The following is a 6949-nucleotide window of genomic DNA, read 5'->3' on the forward strand; positions in this document are numbered from 1 at the left end:
CCCCCACGACATGCCTTGAGGTCACATTGGCAGCAGGTGAGTCATCTTGGGCCAAAAACTGATTGACATGAATCTTGAAGAAAGGCAGTATTCCAGGCAAATATATCATTTCCTTAACATAGATTAGGAGAACAAGGTACGAGGAAAACATACTGTTTTGTTCAAGTCGCTTCTGAGCCTACTGGGGGAACCGACCTGAAGCCAGAGTCCAGCGGATATACATAGGATATTTACATCGCTTAAGACAAACATTTCCTCAGGAACAAATGCATTGCTTAGTTCAAGGTTTGTCTGCGAAATTCTTACACATCAGGAGATGGCTCCGAGCTGGGTTTCTACACACAAGAACATGAATGCAAAGGACAAGCCTGCACAGCCCATCTGCCCCCCCTCCCCCACAGCCAGCAGCATTTCCAAGTGACTTCCTAAGGCCTTCCCCAAAATACAGGGGCACCTCTGAGTTTCCTGTTTCCCTCACTTCGAACACTTTTCTTTAAAAAAAAAAAAAATCCTGCACACTTCTTGATAGAATGCCACAGTGCAAGGAAAACAGGCCTTCAATACTTAAACCTCCCTGTGCCAAACACTTGGGGCTTGGTTTTGTTTTGTTTTCTTTTTTAATTACACCACCACATAATTTAAACTTTTTACAATTTCTAAGTATTCAGTACCAAAACACCAAACTTTTATTGCACAAGGTCCCCATGAAAAGGCCCACGCATCAGGACAGCCACAGATTCTGCCATGAAAGGGCAGCAAGGTGCCCTCCCCCCTTCTTTGCTGCCTGGGCGGCCACCAGGGTTTGAAATCCATGCACCCTACTAAGTTTCTAGGGTGCAATCCGTGGACCCTTCCCTTTCCCATCCCAGCAGGTGCTCAAGGGCCCGCTGGCTTACAAAGTGCCAGAAGCAGGGCTGGGCCAGCCGGCCAGAGTTCAGTGTTCTGTCCCTTGGACTTCCAGGGGACACTAGGCTGCTTGGGAAAACCGTGCAGACTGAGATTTTTCAGCAAAGGGGTGGAGCGGTAAAGGCCTTGACACCAAGGGCAAGGCCTTTCTGCAACCGCCAGGTTGGGGAGCTCCGAGAATGTGCCAACAGAGGGCGGAATACTTGGTTCCCTGCTCCAAGCAGTCCCAGTTCCCTGACCTGTGGCCCACAGCCCTCCGCTGCACCCACTAGATGTGGATCCTTGGGGACACAGGAGCGTAGGAAATGGGCGTTCCTAGCCGCAGTGGCGACCCCCGAGAGCACAACTGGGACCGAACCCCCACCCACAGCCATCTAAATCTCGACCCGCACAGCCCAGGTTTACCCCGCCCCGGGTGCACTCCCGGCGCGTTTCCAGCCGCAGTGGCCACCACCGAGAGCACAACTGGGAAGCCCTCCCCCACCCCCGCCAGGAGCCGAACACCGCCCCGCACCACCCGGGTTCACCCCGCCCCTGCCGCACTCCCAGCGCGTTTCCAGCTGCAGTGGGGACCCCCGAGAGCACAACTGTTACCGCCCCCCACCCCCTCCCGACCAGAACCCCGACCCGCGCCGCCCGGGATCGCCCCACCCCTGGCGCGCTCCCGGCGCATTGCCCACTTCCACCAGGGGCTCCTGGTGAGCCCCGTCCCCACGCCCGGTTCCAGGAGAGGCTCTCGGACCTCGCTACTGCCGCCAGGTCAAACACGAGGACAATTCATCCACCCCACAGAGACAATCCAAGCTGTCTATGATTTAGGGATAAAACGAGGACTACAGAAAGGAAAGATGTCCTGACCTAGGAGGGCCATGAGAGTCTATAGATCCATACAAAATTGGGTACCAAGGAAACTTTTTTCCTTGGAACCCGGAAAGCTGGTTCTTTGCATATGCAATGACCAACAATTAGCTTGTTACCCAAGCCTGCCTCGCTGCCACCCCCACTCCCCCCCCCACTCCCCAGGAAAACGGCTCAAAGAAATATTTTAAATCTCAGGCGGAAAACTGGAAGATGTCTTGTCTGTCTGTCTGGATTAAGGTATGTGTCAGTGTGAGCCTTGTGTTTTTTGATAATATTGCTCAAGTTCTGAGTTCTGATTTCAATGGTCTCAAGACAAGGCAGCCCTTCCAAATCAAACTGCTGGAAATACAAGAAAACATTGACCTAAATGAATGTCAGAGTCCCGTGAACTGGGAACTAGTCAATATTAAATATCTAGTATTTTTGGTTTTGCTCCTCCACTATAGACATGTCTAAGAGTCAACAACATTAAGCACAACATGTTCATAGTGCCTAGGTTTCTTTTGAGGTAAAAATTGCTCTATTGTTATATGTGTCACAAGCTTGTCAGCAAGAAAGTACCTGGAAACAGCAACAACCAATGTAAAATATGTAAATGTGATATGAGCTTTTAGATAAACTCTTAACAATAATTATACTCTAAAATATCTGCCTCTCATAGTCTTGATTGAAGGCAGAGGAGAAGGGGATGACAGAGGATAAGATGGTTGGATGGCATCACTGACTCGATGGACATGAGTTTGAGCAAGCCCCTGGAGTTGGTGATGGACACGGAAGCCTGGCGTCCTGCAGGCCACGGGGTCACAAAGAGTCAGACTCGACTGAGCAACTGAACTGAACTGAACTTACAATCGTTCCTCCAGGTGTTTTGGTTACCTGAGTTTCTATCCTGGTGCTAAACTAAGTGACGACAGTGTATTGAATAGCTAGGTCACTTCCAAATAAATGAAACTTCTTAAACATTCACGACTTGAAAGGACCTCCCTTTTACACAGAAACAAAAGAGATTTTTGACTCTGCATGAATAGTGACTGGCACCATCCGAACATATTAAATGTAAGAAAGCAATTTTTTTGTTTTGTTTTGTTTTGTTCTGTTCTTGCAGGAAGCGGGGTGGGCGCTATTATCACTGATAGGTATGCTCACCAATCTATCAAATGCCAATATAAGAGTCAGTTCTTGGTTGCTGAAGGGAAATGTATGACTTGTTATTAAAAGAATGTATGGAAGCAATCACACTTTAAGAAGGAAAACGAAGTAGTTCTGTCTTAGAGGTGGCATTTTCAGGACAGGAGAAGCAAAGGAATGGGTACAGAATGGGATAAGGAGGTTGTAGGGAAAGTAGGCCCCCAGAAAAGAGTTTTGTGCCTAGCACAAGTTTTCTTGAGATGTTGAACTGCCTTTGCTAATGGAGTTTAAGTTTCTTTACCTCTTAAGTGATCTCTTCTAGGTTGACCTAGAACAGAAATCTTTTGTTAGCTTTGGCTAAGAAGAGAAGTATTGTTTCACGGTGACATATGTGATCCTACCTGACTGTTCTCATCCCCTTTGATATCTATGCACTGCTGCTGCTGCTGCTGCAGCTGCTAAGTGGTTCAGTTGAGGCCGACCCTGTGCCACGCCATAGGTGGCAGCCCACCAGGCCCCGCAGTCCCTGGGGTTCTCTAGGCAAGAACACTGGAGTGGGTTGCCATTTCCTCCTCCTATGCATGAAAGTGAAAAGTGAAAATGAAGTCGCTCAGTGGTGTCCGACTCTTAGCCACCACATGGACTGCAGCCTACCAGGCTCCTCCGTCCTTGGGATTTTCCAGGAGTGGGGTGCCATTGCCTTCTCCCATATCTATGCACAAGCCTGCCTAAATAATTGACTTCTAGCCAACTTTGGGATGCCCATGACCACCCACCCTTACCAGGCAACAGAGAAGAGAAAAACACTTACCACAGGAGGTTCTGATAAGGAACAAGGAACTAACAAGCTCCCACCTACCAGGAATCTGCAGAGGTCAACAAGAGGTCAGCAAGAGATGAGAGACTGCAGTCCAGAGGTCCTAGCTACTTCCATCTAGCAACAAACACCCAGCATAGTCAAAACGATTTCAATGTTAAAGAATAAATAAATAAATAAATAAAAGGACAGAAGTTCTTTGAACACATGTCTGAATTTAGGGGTGAGGCATTACATATGTGTCCCAGGATAATCTTAAAGTGTCAGAAAGTAAAGAAATTAAAGACAACTATCAAGCTGTCCAAACTGATAAAAATGAATGATTACACAGTTTTATCTGTATACATTAGCAGATAATAATCTGAAAAGGAATTTTAAAAAATTCCCTTTCAATAATATCAACATGAATAAACCACTTTGTCATGGATGTAATGAGGATGACAAGACTGGCACACTGGAACTTATACACCCTGGCTGAAAACTATCCTGAATACATGGACAGATATTCCATAACGATGGAAAGACTTAAGATGGCAATACCATGGAATGCATCTTCAATCTGAAATGAAGATTTGATATGATTTGATCGCTCAGAGCTTTTGTGTCATCAAGTGTTATTAAAGTATTAAAGAGATAGAGAAAGCTGCTGACTTAGACTTGAGGCGGGGTGGGGGGGGTAGTAAGAGTACCCCCTGCTGGTCTTTAGCCAGATATTCTACAGGCACTAACAGTCAGCTAAGGAAAGAAAGGAACTGTTTCAGGGAATGGCACCAGGCCCTTCCCCCACGACATGCATTGAGATAATATTGGCAGCAGGTGAGTCATCCCGGGCCAAAACTTGATTGACATGAATCTTGAAGAAAGGCAGTATTGCAGGCAAATATATCATTTCCTTAACATAGATAAGGAGAACAAGCTAGGAGGAAAACATGCTGTTTTGTTCAAATCGCTTCTGAGCCTTTTGGGGGAACCGACCTGAAGCCAGAGTCTAGCGGAAATACATAGGATATTTACATCGCTTAAGACAAACATTTTCTTAGGAAAAAATGCATTGCTTAGCTCAAGGTTTGTCTGCGAAATTCTTACACATCAGGAGATGGCTCCGAGCTGGGTTTCCACACACAAGAACATCCATGCAAAGGACAAGCCTGCACAGCCCATCTGCCGCCCTCCCGCACAGCCAGCAGCATTTCCAAGTGACCTCCTAAGGCCTTCCCCAAAATACAGGGGCACCTCTGGGTTTCCTGTTTCCCTCACTTCGAACACTTTTCTTAAAAAAAAAAAAAAATCCTGCACACTTCTTGATAGAATGCCACAGTGCAAGGAATACAGTCCTTCAATATTTAAACCTCCATTTGCAAAACACTTGGAGCTTGGTTTTGTTTTGTTTTGTTTTTTAATTACACCACCACATAATTTAAAGCTTTTACACGTTCTAATTATTCAGTTCCAAAACACCAAACTTTTATTGCACAGGGTCCTCATGAAAAGGCCCACGCAGCTGGACAACCACAGATTCTGCCATGAAAGGGCAGCAAGGTGCCCTCCCCCCTTCTTTGCTGCCTGGGCGGCCACCAGGGTTTGAAATCCATGCACCCTACTAAGTTTCTAGGGTGCAATCCGTGGACCCTTCCCTTTCCCATCCCAGCAGGTGCTCAAGGGCCCGCTGGCTTACAAAGTGCCAGAAGCAGGGCTGGGCCAGCCGGCCAGAGTTCAGTGTTCTGTCCCTTGGACTTCCAGCGGACACTAGGCTGCTTGGAAGAACCGCGCAGACTCTGAGATTTTTCAGCAGAGGGGTGGAGCGGTAAAGGCCTTGACCCCAAAGGCAAGGCCTTTCTGCGACCGCCAGGTTGGGGAGCTCCGAGAATGTGCCAACAGACGGCGGAATACTTGGTTCCCTGCTCCACGCAGTCCCAGTTCCCTTACCTGTGGTCCGCAGCCCTCCGCTGCACCCACGGGATGGCGATCCTTGGGGACCCAGGAGCGGACGAAATGGGCGTTCCCAGCCGCAGTTGCAACCCCCGAGAGCACAACTGGGAACCCTTCCCCATCCCCCCCATGAGCCGACCCCCGCCCCGCGCCCCCAGGGTTAGCCCCGCCCCTGCCGCGCTCCCGGCGCGTTCCCAGCCGCAGTGGCGACCCCCGGGAGCACAACTGGGACCGACCCCCACCCAAAGCCATCGGAATCTTGACCCGCGCAGCCCGGGTTTACCCAGTCCCGGGTGCGCTCCCGGCGCGTTTTCAGCCTCAGTGTCCACCTCCGAGAGCACAACTGGGAAGCCCGCCCCCACCCCCGCCAGAAGCCGAACCCCGCCCCACGCCGCCCGCGTTCGCCCCGCCCCTGCACGGTCCAGGTACCTTCCCAGCTTCTAGCGTTCACGCCCGGGTAGGATCAGGATGCAGGAGTATGGGAGATGTGTCTGGAGCCTGACAGCCTCAGCTCCGCTCTGGCCTGCCCTTTGGACCTAGGAGCCAGGGCAACTTGCAGAGGGCTTAGGGCCCCATTGTATGCAAACTACCAAGGCCTACCGCAAGGAGAGCTCTGTCCGAGGGAAGGGAAACGCCCCAGGCTGCGTTCCCAAGCTGTTGTTTAGCCGCCCAGACTCAGCGCTGCACAGTGGTAATCAGGCTCTCTGTGCCTGCAGCTTCACACACAGGTGTGTCTCCGTAGGAATCAAGAAAGATCCTGACAGAGTGAGGTTCATTAGAGCTATACTAAAGAGCAAAGGCTTGTCCATGTGGTCTTGCCTTCCCCTGTGCCTTTGGGTCTCCAGGCTCGGCCCCAGCTCCGTGGAAACAACCCCTGAGAAAATATCTTCAAGATCCACTTTTCCCAGTGTCTGGGAACCGAGGTTCGTAGGAGGAGAGAAAAGCACGCCTCCATCGGGAACAAAAAGGCAGCCCACCTGCCTGTTTTTTGAAGCCTCTATTTGGAAGGAATGGGTTAGCTTCCCCTAAAGGAGACCTCCAGATCTGCTCAGAAGTCGGTAATTCCAGAGGCAGGGTACTGGTTCCTGACTGCCCTTTGCTAGCCTTGCAAAGATATTCCTAGATTCTAGAGTTATTTTCCATGAAGGAGCAGGCTTCGGGAATGTGTCAGACGGGACTGGCTCCTTATTGACCTCAGCTCAGCTATTGCTTTTCCATTCAAACTAGGACAAGGCCCTACTTTATGAAGGGTAAGGATCTTCTTCTTTGCAAACTGCCAAGGGCTACAGCAATGAGACCTCTGTCAAG

This window comes from Bubalus kerabau, unplaced genomic scaffold (genome assembly GCF_029407905.1).
Source record: "Bubalus kerabau isolate K-KA32 ecotype Philippines breed swamp buffalo unplaced genomic scaffold, PCC_UOA_SB_1v2 scaffold_26, whole genome shotgun sequence".
NCBI classification, from domain to species: Eukaryota; Metazoa; Chordata; class Mammalia; order Artiodactyla; family Bovidae; genus Bubalus; species Bubalus kerabau.